Source organism: Nanorana parkeri, unplaced genomic scaffold, assembly GCF_000935625.1.
Source record: "Nanorana parkeri isolate BGI_ZX_2015 unplaced genomic scaffold, ASM93562v1 scaffold263, whole genome shotgun sequence".
Classification (NCBI taxonomy): domain Eukaryota; kingdom Metazoa; phylum Chordata; class Amphibia; order Anura; family Dicroglossidae; genus Nanorana; species Nanorana parkeri.
Genome location: NW_017306531.1, coordinates 1,381,862 through 1,394,658, shown reverse-complemented (window position 1 = coordinate 1,394,658; position 12,797 = coordinate 1,381,862). Strand labels below are relative to the sequence as shown.

Below are 12,797 nucleotides of genomic sequence, written 5' to 3'. Positions count from 1 at the left end.
CTATGGGGCCCTGTGATTTCTAGTTATGCCCCTGAGTAGGATTCGCATGTAAGTCCTATGTATGTAACTCGGGGACTGCCTGTATTCTAAACATCTCATCTTGAATTGTTTAATTGTGCAACCTTGCCCCTCAGGGATAATTTACTTGTATCCTCTCACTGTCAAATAAGGGTCAGTATGAAGCCTACACAGAGGCTGCCCATCTCCTCATGCAATGCCTAAGCCATTGGGCTCATACATGTGCTCAGGTGTTGCATTTACGTAGGGCTGTTACTGATTAAAATTTTCGTGTTCGATTAATCCAAATTTGTTAAAATCGATTAATTTCGATTAATTATAACGCACATACAGAATTCTTGTCTAAGCAACAATGGTAATGGGGACAAGGCCACACAAAGAAATTTAAAAAAAGGTAAATTTAAAAAAATTAACACGTTCAGGTTTTATTGAAAGGGGAGGGTTACAAAAATGGAAAGGTGAATGTCCCCTGGAAGCTGCTCTCTTCCGTGTGTATATGGGCCGGTTGGTTATTAAATAATCCATTACATTTTTTTGTCATTTGAAATCCTTTTTTCTGCGCTGGCTATACACGCTTGAAGAGCAACAGGACTGAATTTAAAAAAAGCATTACAGAACTATTTTATATAACACAGCAACAGTAAGCAACATGGCAACAATACCTTTTCGTGCTTCTTCTAAGAAACTATTTGATACGGCTGATGGGTTCTAAGTACTTTCTCTCTGTGTACTTTTAAACCATGGCGCCTTTGTGGCTCCGTCGGCTAACGATAAAAAAAATGAACGATTAACTTTTTGATTCTGTCTTAGCAGTATATGATAGATGGCAGGATGGTTTTCCTTAGTGACGCACTGGGCTCTGCACTTAGTGAGGCACTGGGCTCCGCACTTAGTGACGCACTGGGCTCCGCACTTAGTGACGCACTGGGCTCCGCACTTAGTGACGCACTGGGCTCCGCACTTAGGGCCTGTTCACACAATGTCTGTTTTCTGTGCTGACCTGATCCGTACGCCCCTGCACTAAAAATGCATCCCAATGTATCCCTATGTGTTTTATGGGCTACAGTTCTCACGTGCGCAGTCCGTTCAGGTTACGACAGAAAAAATACTGCATGTCACATTTTGTCCGGTCAGGAAACGGACCAGAAACGCAAAACGTGTCAAAAACGCACTGCACTGCAGCTATCATACTGACAGCCCCTTTTTTTTTTTTAACTGGAACGCATCAAAAACGCGGCCAAAATGCGGCAAAAACGCAGCAAAAACACACGGCATCAGTAGCACCGCGTCTGCAGATCCGCACCTGATCCGGACCTGATATCAGGTGAACAGGCCCTTAGTGACGCACTGCACTCTGGAATTAGCAAAAAAGTGGACTTGAAGGTAAACACAGAAGAACACTCAGGGAACACTTAGAATACAAGCCCTCCCCAGGCCCTGCTACCTGCTTGCCGCTCTGTCTCCATAGTAGGTGCAGCCTGGTCATTGGTCAGATGCTTTGCCTTCAGCAGAGCCCACACTGGAAGAAAGGAGGACAGCAGCGGCTGTGAATGTAGAAGTGCCGCTCGCTACACCAACTGACAGCCCCGGAACCTCCTGTCTTGGCTTCCTGCTCCCCGACCCAGTTCGCCCGTTAGTGGGCCCTGCGTTGGCCAGGCTACATCTCACGCGGCTCCGGCCCAGCCCCGCCTCCAGTCCTGCCTGGGTCCCTCCTCCTTCATCCGGCAGCTCTCTCAGCTCTCTCTTAGGCGGCCACTCGACCCAACGAGCGGCCGCCTATTTTGCCTGGCTCACCGCAGCCATTGCAAAGTGCCCCCCTGCAAAGTGCAGCCCAAGGAAATGCCTTGCGGTGGATACGCCTCTACCCTCAGTGAGGGTACATCTTGAACAGCACTGCTAATGAGGATCATCTTTCTGTCTCTTTCACTCTTCCCTCCCCCCCTCCTCTCAGTGAGAGGAGGGGGGAAGAGTGAGAGATACAGACCGACCGACACTGAGAGGGGGGAGAGTGAGACAGATCGACCAACGGTGAGAGAAGGGGGGGAAAGAGTGAGACCGAACGATGCTGAGAGGAGGGGGAGAGTGAGACAGTTCGATTGATGCTGAGAGCCTCTCAGCGTCGGTTGGTCTGTCTCTCTCACCCCCCCGTGAGAGGAGGGGGGGAAGAGTAAGAGACACTGGCCGACGCTGAGGGGAGGGGGAAAGAGTGAGAGACACTGAATGACGCTGAGGGGAGGGGGAAAAGACTAAGAGACACTGACCGACCAACGCTGAGGGGAGAAAAAGAGAGAGACACTGACCGACTGACGCTTAGGGGGGAAAGAGAGAGAGACACTGACCGACCGACGCTACGCATTTGGAGTCTTGTTACCGGGTGTCCAGCAGCTCAGTAGAAGATCCAGGTTTAAGGCAGATGTGGCTGCCCAAGATCGCGCTTGCTGGAGACCTTGGCAGCTGCATCTGTGATTGCTCCTGCTTCTCTGGCTCCCTGACCCCATTTGCCCACCTCCGGACCCCTGATGAGACACCATAGCCCTGAGAGCCCACACAGCACACCTGAGAGCCCACACAGGCCACCAACCCATCTGAAGACATCAGGGCGCCAACCCAGAACAACACTGAGTATGTAGCTTCATATTATTTTGCATTGCTATTAGGGCTGGTAATGATTCAAATTTTCCTGTTCGATTAATCGAAATTTTTTTTAATAGATTAATTATAACGCACATACAGATCCAACTACATTGGCCTATACACATACAGCACAGCAATGAAGTAATAAAATGAACTAGGATCACACTAATCCAGCACGTTATTAATCCCATGTGCCCCACTCAATATAGCCGCCGCTTGAGTGGGGCAACTCAGAATAATAACGTGCTGGATTAGTGTGATCCTAGTTCATTATTACTTCATTGCTGTGCTGTATGTGTATAGGCCAATGCCAGGGATCCCAACCTGAAATAAGCAATTTCAGGGAGGTGTCCCTCTCATTTCAGGGAGGTTCCGCGGACGGTGGGTTAGGGGGGCTGGGAGAGAGCACCCCCCTGAAATGATGGCAGATAGCACAGGAAGCAATAGCTTCTTTGCTATCTGCAGACTTTTTTTTTTTTTAGTATTCTGCTAGTTGCAGTTGTCAGAATATAAAAAAGGCATAAGAATGCATAGCTAGATTCCTATTGGCTATTTCACTTTGCAATAGCCTATAGCAAACTAGCTATTGCACCCGCCCCCTGCTGCTTTTAATCACCAGAAGAGGACCTGATAGAAAAATTAAGTTCCCCCTCTGCTGATTGACAGCAGCAGGGGGCGGGTGCATTAGCTAGTTTGCTATTGGCTATTGCAAAGTCTTTTCTGACTAACGGTCAGGCCGCGGCTCCCGATGTTAGAAAAGCAAAAAACGATCGCAGGGAAAGGTTTAATCTGCCCGATTGAGCAGATTAAACCTTTCCGGTAAAAAGTGTTTCTCTCCCGGGCGGCCGGGAGAGTTGGGATGTGTACTCACCGGCCCAAGCGGCTCCATCAGGTAACGAAGGGAAGGGGGAAAAGTCCAGTGACGTCACCGGATCTCCGACGGAAGACCCGGAAGCCAGCGGAGAGGTGAGGACGGATCAAAAGAACTTTGATCAATCAAAATAATTTTGATCGATCAAAAAAATTAACGATTAATCCCTCGATTAATCGTTAATTTTTTTGATCGATCAAAAAAATTAACGATTAATCCCTCGATTAATCGTTAATTTTTTTGATCGATCAAAAAAATTAACGATTAATCCCTCGATTAATCGTTAATTTCCGCAGCCCTAATTGCTATATAATGTATTGCTGGGATTTGTAGTCCTCTATAGACTGTCTCCTTACTCCCTCTCCTGCCTGCCTCCCAGCTTTGTGAGATGAGAAAAAGGGACACCAAGCACAATGAGGGGAGTTTATCAAAACTGGAGCAGACAAAATCTGGAGTAGATTTGCACTGCAACCAATCAGCTTTTATCTCTCATTTTGAAATCTCAACTGGACAAACTGAAGAGAGGTGCTGATTGGTTGCCATGGACAACTGCTTCAGATAATGTCTGCTCCATGTTGATAAATTTCCCCCAATGTATTTAGGCACTGGACACACCCGTACTACTCCCCCAGATATGCAGACTATTAACCACTTGCTGTCCGGGGCATTTTCTTACTATTTGCGCACACATGATAAAATATACATGTTTGGCTAGAAAACAGCTTCAGACCCCCAAACAATATATGTTCTGAAAGCAGAGGTCCTGTAGAATATAAAAATGCTAGTTGCAATTTTGTACGTGGCACAGTTTTTGTATTTTTTAGGAAAAAAATAAACTAAATTAAAATTTAGTGCACAGAAACATAATATAATACCCAATTTTTTGGTAAAATATGAAAGACGGGGTCACGCCGGGTAAATAGATACCAAACATGTCAAGCCTTATAATTGCGTTCGCCCATGAAGCCGCAAAAAAAGTAAATACCCCAAATTTCTCATAGGGAACATTTTAAATGCTTTTACCACTCATCAGTTTAGAGCTAACGTTGATTGATAGCCCTAGAATTATTGCTCTCACTCCGACGTTCGCGTTGATATGAAACATGTGTAGCGCAATTGTCGTTTTCGCACGTAGGCGCACCGATGCGTGTTTCCGTGTTAATGTGCGTGCACGTGGGGGGCTGGGGACTTCAACATTTATTTATTTTTTTGTAGTTTTATTTTGTTGCTTTAATTTTTATAACTTTTAAACACTTTTTTTTTTTTTTTTACATTAACCCTATTGGTATTACATAGGGGGATAACAAGCACCCTATGTAATAGTAGCAGAAAGGGTGTGACATGTCCTCTTTATAGAGTCAGCAGGGGTCTTTCACATTTTTCGGTCATAACCCGCCGCCCGGCTTCCTGATTGGCCAGGAAGTCGGCTTACTTGCTCCCTCGCGGGTCTGCCGATCAGTGGGAGATCTCCCTCTGACCGGAAGTTCCGGTATCTGGGGTAAGTATCGGAGCATTTGGGCGAGTGCGAGTACTTGGTATCAGCACCGATAGCGACACTATCGGTGCATCCCTACCACTGTCCATGAACCTCCTAGTGATTAACTTCGGAACTCATAACACATCAATATTGGATGTTCTGCTCCATTGCAGGGTCACACCCAGCAGCAGGCAGATACAAAAAAATAACAGAGCACTTAGGAGAAACCAAATGAGCATAGACTATTTACAGTCCAGCAGACTAAATTTAAGCAGTCACCCTGCTTAGGGCAAGGTGGCTACATTTAGCATTACAAAGCATGTGCCAGAGTAGCTTTAAAATGTTCTATTTGCAGACTTGAACATTGCAAACATCTTAAGTGTCAGTGTTTGTTGACAAGTGCTTACAGTATGAGAACATTTGGAAATGTACCTGCAGATGAAAAGGGCACATTTGGTTATTCTTATGAGCAATATAGGTACACAATGTGTCCCTTTAGTAAGTTATATTGCATTGTTCTAGTCGAATGGTGCCTGCCAACATAAAAGATAAATTAATCACGGAGTCACTGAGTAACAAAACTAAGTAACCAAAAAGGGCCAGCAGGTGGCAGTACAGAACCATAAATATGTATGTAGTTCATACAGAAAAAAAACATCTACACTAGAATTTGTCTAATGGGAACAAAAAAATATTATAATATAAAAGCAGAAAGTTCAGGCAATATGTTTGTGGAATGGCTCTTTATGCCTCCATGTTACCTATTAGTCATATATTATTTATATATTATTCATTTTTGCCAAATAAATATTTTCAAATAGTTCATGGGATGTAGCAGGAAATGGGTAACTGTAAACACGAAAATTAGGAAAGACATAAGGGCTAGTTCACACCAAGTGCGGAGCAGATGCGGAGCAGAGCAGTTATGGAACGGATCAAAACTGCGTCCAATGGTATTTCAGGCTCTAGTTCACACCGGAGCGTTCAGTTCCAGAGCATGTGGAAAAACTGCAGCAGGCGCAATTTTTTCTCTGGAACGCACCAAAACACATGCAAATGCCCTGGAATGCACCAAAAGCCCATTTTAGGCTAAAAAAAGGTTTCGTTTTTTTTCAAAAACAGTGTGGAACGCGTCAAACGCAACAAAACACGCTGCACTGCATGTGCAGAAACTCATGCAAATCTGGTCTGCATTTGGTGTGAACAAGCCCTGAGTTAGGTAATAAAAGTACATAATGGAACTAGGCATGAAAAATGTAAATTGGTCCCAGAGATATTTAACAACTTAGAGTAAAGTAGCACCCATTATTAAACACTTGTAACATATTTATCAGATAAATATGTTATTTATCTGATAAATATGTTACATGGTACTTGACAAAGTACCATGAATCTCTATTTGAACTTTTTTGATAAAAACCAGTAGGGAATTATTATTCGTCAAGAATTATTACGGAGGAACTGTACTGTGTAATGGTGCCAAAAATAGGCAAGTAGAGCTCAAAAGGCTAGTCACCAATATTGCCTTTGTGCTCCCCGATCATTTCCTTGTTACTGATTTAACATGTCTTGTTCCACACTGTGTCTCTGCATGGTGCCCATTGCGCCCAACCAATTCCCTTATTTTGGAAGCAAATCCCTCTTTCCCCCTTTCCTCTTTTGTTCCCCTTTTTGGTCTGATGTATCAACCTCTATAAAAAAAAAACATATTATTTAACTACTAAATGCATTAAATTACATTAAATCTTTCATACAACCTACGTTAACTAGGTGTGTGTCCTTTGTTGTTTTACTCTGTACTAAGGCCTTGTTCACACCAAGCGCGGAGCAGGTGCAGAGCAGTTGCAGACCGGATCAAAACTGCGTCCAATGTATTCCAATGGTATTTTTTTGCTCCAGTTCACATCGCAGCGTGCATTTCCAGAGCAGGTCCAGAGCAGGTGAAAAAACTGCACCAAGCTCCATTTTACCTGTTCTGGAATGCATGCAAATGCATCAAAAATGCATGCAAATGCCTGGAACGCACTGAAAGGCCATGTCAAACTAAAAACGGCCCGGAACGCATCAATGACGCGGCAAAAACGCGGCACAACCCACTGCACTGCATGTGCAGAAACCTGAGCGGATCTGCTCTGCATTTGGTGTGAACAAGGCCTAAAAGGTGCCCCCTCTTTCCCCTCTCAGAAAGTTGGAAAGTATGATGGTGGTTGCCATCTTGGTAGAGTAGCAGGACTTTGCTACCTTATGTCAAAGCTGCCCCCCATTGCTTGGTGGGGTAATGATCTAGCAGCAACTCTAAGCACATATTGACAGAATGAATGAACCAGAAATAAGCTCTTTGTACTTCTGGTGCTCAGGTACAGTGAGTAGCACAGTAGTAAAATATACCAATTCTGGTAGGACTCTGGAAACTGATCCCCTCTGCATCAGGGTCCCAAGTGTCCCCTCTTACATCAGTGTCTGATGTAAGGAGTGACTCTGATGCAATGAGGGAAACTGATGCAAGGGGAGAATCTGATGTAAGGGGGGGACGGTGATGTAAGGGAGAGCTCTGGGAACTCTGATGTAATTGGGAGCTCTGGGGACTTGTATTTTTGAGTTGATATTAGGGTAAATTTATGGTAAATTGAATTATATTTAAAAAATGTCAGTTTTTGGAAAAGGTTGAAAGTTCAGTGCTTGCATAGGCATATTATCTGTATATACACCTTTGATTGCATCAGCAGAGAAAAAAGAAATAGAAGAACATTTGCTTTTGCCCCATTCTCACACCAGCTGGTTAGCACACACAGAATAAATGCACCTGTTATCTCTTTTAAAAAAAAAAAAGACCCCTGTTGCCGTGAGACGTGTCTTGATTATGTAATTAGAAATACATTTTCATGAATAACTGGAGTTGAGTTCTAGAATTTTGAACATTCGGATCAATGATTTTAATATTTTTTATCCTGGTCGTAGGTGCTTTATAGGAGTGCTTTTTTGTTTTTTTATTGTTTTTAAAGAGTGCTTTATTTGGTCTTTGATTTCTTTTTGAAAGCATTTGTTTTGTTTACTTTTCCTACTAATAACGTAATTTTGTATGTTCTGCAAAAATAAAGGATTAAGGATGACCTTATAAATACATAAAAACTAATTATGCAAATGCCCCATTCCCAAAATCTGTTAAAAGACACATGAATGCTACACAAACATTTATGGACCACTTTTGCATAAATATTTTTTTATGGTAGCTGTTTAATTTCAGTAATTATGGTAGTCAGTATATGACTTTTTTTTTAATTTCAAATGTCTTTATATTTTTACCTTTCTTTACACAATTACATGCAGACTAAGCTAAGGTGGCAAGGGTTGGGACAAATTATACCCCTGTCATGGATGTTTACAACAGTCACCATTTTTTAGAAATGCTTTTTTTTTTTTTAAAGGGCTTTCAGTGCGGTCTATGGCGTTTGCTTGCGCTTTGATGCGTTTGCATGCGGTGCACTCCAGAGCAGAACAAATAGGGCATGCTGCAGTTTTTCCACATGCTCTGGAACTGAACGCTCTGGTTTGAACTAGAGCCCAAAATACCATTGGAATACATTGGATGCATTTATGATTTGTTCTGTACCTGCTCTGCATCTGGTCCGCACTTGGTGTCAACAAGCCCTCAACAAATAATAATGTACCTTTCCTTTAAAATAAACCTGCAATGAGAGAAATATATAGTGCTGCCACTGTTGGACTTCAAGCAGGAATGTTACATTGATGTAACTTTACTTATTTACAATTTGGTTTATTATGGCTTTAAAATTGTATTGAGATGTATAAAATGTCCACTAGAGGGAGCTCTGTATTGCTGTTTTTTTCCATTTAGATTTTTATTCTAATTCTAAAACGCAACTTAATAAAAAAAGAAAAAAAATAGAGTATGACAAAACAAAATAATCGTTGCTGTTTTACAAAAACAAAGAGAAGGGAATTTATCAAAACTGGACCAGGTAAAAGCTGGAGCAAATGTGCAATGCGATCAGCTTCTCTCTTTCATTTTCAAATCTCAACTGAACAAACTGAAGAGATAAGCTGATTGGTTGCCATGAGCAACTGCTCCAGATTTTGTCTGCTCCAGTTTTGATAATTGGGGCTTTACCAATTGCGAAATACTGTATAAGGCATTGACAAACTTTTCTTACAGATTTTGTACATGACCATTACAAAATTAAGATTGCAAAAAGGGTTGTAGGAAAGGGAAAGAAAGGGGTATGGAGTTTAGCCTCCTTGAGAACAGTGTAACTGGGGATCAGGTCCATGATTTGTAACACAAGGGTTATATTGTCAATAAAGTATCTTTTAAAAAACTGGCTAGGGAAGATTGCATTACTCCTGGGTAGGAGTTTTAAGTGTTCTTGGTGCATTCGGGAGGTTGTCGATTGAGAAGGACATTCACGTACAGTGAGAGGAATTTATTAATCTGGAGCAGACAAAATCTGGGGCAGTTGCCCAGAGCAACCAATCAGCTCCTCTCTTCAGTTAAGGTTTGAAAATGAAAGAGAGAAGTTGATTGGTTGTCGTGCACATCTGCTCCTGTTTTGATAAATTCCCCAGATTATGTTCTTTCCACATATAGTTTGGACCAACTGTGATAATTTTGAATTCAGAACCTACAAATTCTGGACAATCGGCAGTATAAACTGCTGTGGATAGAGCTAAAGAGTTAAAGCCTACAAAAGTCACAAGTGTGTTGTGTGTGTGTGTGTAATTATATATATATATATATCTTCTTCAACCTACATGCCAAATGAATACTGGAGAAGGACTTTTATGTATGTTCTTTACCAATGCAGTTTGGACCTATTGGTAAATTTGAGACAATGCCCTACATATTCTGGGGCAATCCAACCAAATATGCATTAGTGTGTGTTTTGAGCCACAACCCCTAAAGGAGCGCTGCTTTTGACGGTAACCAGCTTCCGATGAATCCCGTGCTAAGATATAAGATATATGGGAGCTGCAATTGCTGACCTCTTTCTGCACTTATTAGCTGCCTGTCATTTATTCTGCTCCTCTGTTTTCTATAATTTCTTGGTTACTGACCTGCAAGTGAAATCAGATCTCCTGATCTTCATACTTGTTTTAGGTAAGTCACTCAGAAATCAGCACATAATAAGCAAATGTGATGGTTTCCACTTACATGATTTTTTTTAAAACATCATTTAAAACTTACATCAATTGATCTCTTTTACATACATACATCTAAAAAAAAATCCTGAAAAGGCAATGCATTCCCTGTGTTCCAGAATTTTTAATTGTTGCTACTTTTTTGACTCTACAAAATGGCAAATGGTATGCATTGGCTGGAAATCTTGAGTAGTATTTTGATCAGAGAGTTTATAATATATGCTGTAATGCTATTCTCACTCTTGTTCCAGATAGCAGAGTTCCTTCTAAGAAAAGGTGCCAGTCTGCAGACATTGGATGAAAACCATCTCACCCCATTACATCGGGCTGCAGGGCGAGGTCACACTGACACAGTGAAACTGCTGCTGAGAGAAAAAGCTGAAGTGGACAGCGCCGACTTGTTAAACCTAACACCCTTACACCATGCAGCCTACAAGGGTCACAGTGTGATATGTGTGTATCTTCTTCAGCATGAAGCCAACCTACATGCCAAAGACTGGCTGGGAAAGACTGCATTACACCTGGCTGTGGAAAGAGGGCATACTGGTGTGGTCAAAACACTGAAGGAATGGGGAGCTGATCCTTGCGTTAAAACAAAATGGAATGAGTCAGCTTCAGACATGGCTACACAAGGCAGCTATAAGGATATTCTTAATATTTTAAACATGGGAGGAATGCATTTATGCTAGAGCAAGAGAAATATACAGTATCATGAGTAGACTTAAAACTTTAAACCCAAAGGGCACATATCATTTTTAACACATACACTAAATATGAAGACAGTGTTCATGTCTGGCAAGCTGAATTATTCAGCAAATGGCATTAACTCTAAGAGCAGTATATTATGTGTTCCACGCTTACATTGGTCACTATTTTTAAAGTTCTTAGGCAATTTTATTTTCTGCACGATTCGCATAAAAATTTGTGTTAAAAAATAAAACAAATTGATGTGTTTCAGCAGGCAAATGTAATGTAATCAAGTCTGTTTTTATGTGCCTAGTGTTATATTCAAAAACTCACCTGTTGATCCCGCCAGACAACCAAGACTTATTCAACTGCAGCCTGGTGACATTGCTGAAGCAGGCCCGTGTGAATATTCCTCCTGTGTTGTCACCCCCTAGAAAGCACTGCTTCCCTCAGACCATAAATAAATGTAAAGATGTTTCCAGCGTTGTCACATCATGCACCTGCATTCTCCTCCCATAAATCTGCATGTGATTGTCCCCACATCTCCATGCCTTCTCCTAAATTCAATATTGACAGTGTTATCTGCATTTCTGATTACATAATACATATACAGCAATGACTGCTGGGAAAGCTATACGGCCAGCCCAGCAGATTTGCACCGCAAATGCCAAGGTCAAAAACTGCAAAACCAAAATTCATTAGAATTAATTTAAATTTCCAAATTACCTGTTTAAAAACATGGCACACGGGGGGCGCTAGCGAGCAGCCGACGAGCATGGACGCCTGCTAGATCGGCTCCGCACCACACAGGCGTGTGATCGTTAACACACCGATCATCTCACATCTCCAGAACCACATCAGGGGACCGAGGTCAGGAACCCAGCCCTCCTGGACAAGTTTAAGATCCTCCTGCAGAGAGAACTGAAGGCTGCAACAGACAAACTGGCAACACACTTATCCAGAGACATCAGGGAGATGGGCACCAGGATCAACGGCATAGAGTATAAGGTAGATGACATTGTTACTGTGATAGACTCACATGAGGAAGACCTACACAATGTGAAATCTGACCTTTCCACTGCCCTGCTGAAACTTGAAGATCTGGAAAACAGAAATCGCAGGAGTGACCTTCGCATCAGGGGGGTGCCTGAACACGTGGACGACCTAACATCCACCGTCACAGCCATGTTCCAGGAACTCTTCCTGGGCTTCCCACTGGAACGCCTTGAGCTAGACCGAGTGCATCGCGCCCTGGACCCGAAGAGGGTTAATGGACCCCCCCGCGACATTATACTCAAACCCACATTCTACAAGACGAAGGAGGCGATCACTCAGGCTGCGTGAAAACAACGCACCCTACGCTTCCAGGACTTTGAATACCAGATATACGCTGACCTGGCGCCGCAGACTCTCCTGAAACGGAAGGCCTTGAGACCGTTCCTCATCACCTTACAGCGTCACGCCATCAATTATAAATGGGGGTTCCCATTGAAGGCCACTTTCACCCTCGAGGGTAAGTCGTACTCCTTCTCTTCCCCCGAGGAAGTGGGGCCACTCCTGAACAGCTGCACTTGTCGCCCCTAACGGTTTCTGAAGCGGCCCCAGGGAAGCAGCGACCCCAGCCACGGCCTCGTCTGGATGAGGATACTCACCACTAGAGAAACCAGGACCACGAGAGACCTGCTGTTACCTTATCATCCGGCCACCATATGAGCAGTGAGCCACAAAACCAAGGTCCCACCGAGATTTGAACTCGGATTGCTGGATTCAAAGTCCAGAGTGCTAACCATTACACCATGGAACCATGCCCGGGGAACGCTCCTCTGTCTTCCTCCTTTCCGATTTGACTTTTCATGAGGGCCAGGACTCCATCTGCAAGTAAGTCTCTTACAAGGGGACCACAAGAGCTCATTTGGGGTGGGGGTGGTACCCACTTCTAGGCCATGAGCCCCA

General features: G+C 43.1%; 1 non-coding gene across 1 annotated transcript; it reads right to left on the bottom strand.

The window, feature by feature from the left end:
• Positions 1 to 12,576: 12,576 nt before the first annotated feature.
• Positions 12,577 to 12,648, bottom strand: TRNAQ-UUG. Its single transcript has one exon. It is a non-coding gene; the product is annotated as a tRNA-Gln (tRNA).
• Positions 12,649 to 12,797: the final 149 nt, after the last annotated feature.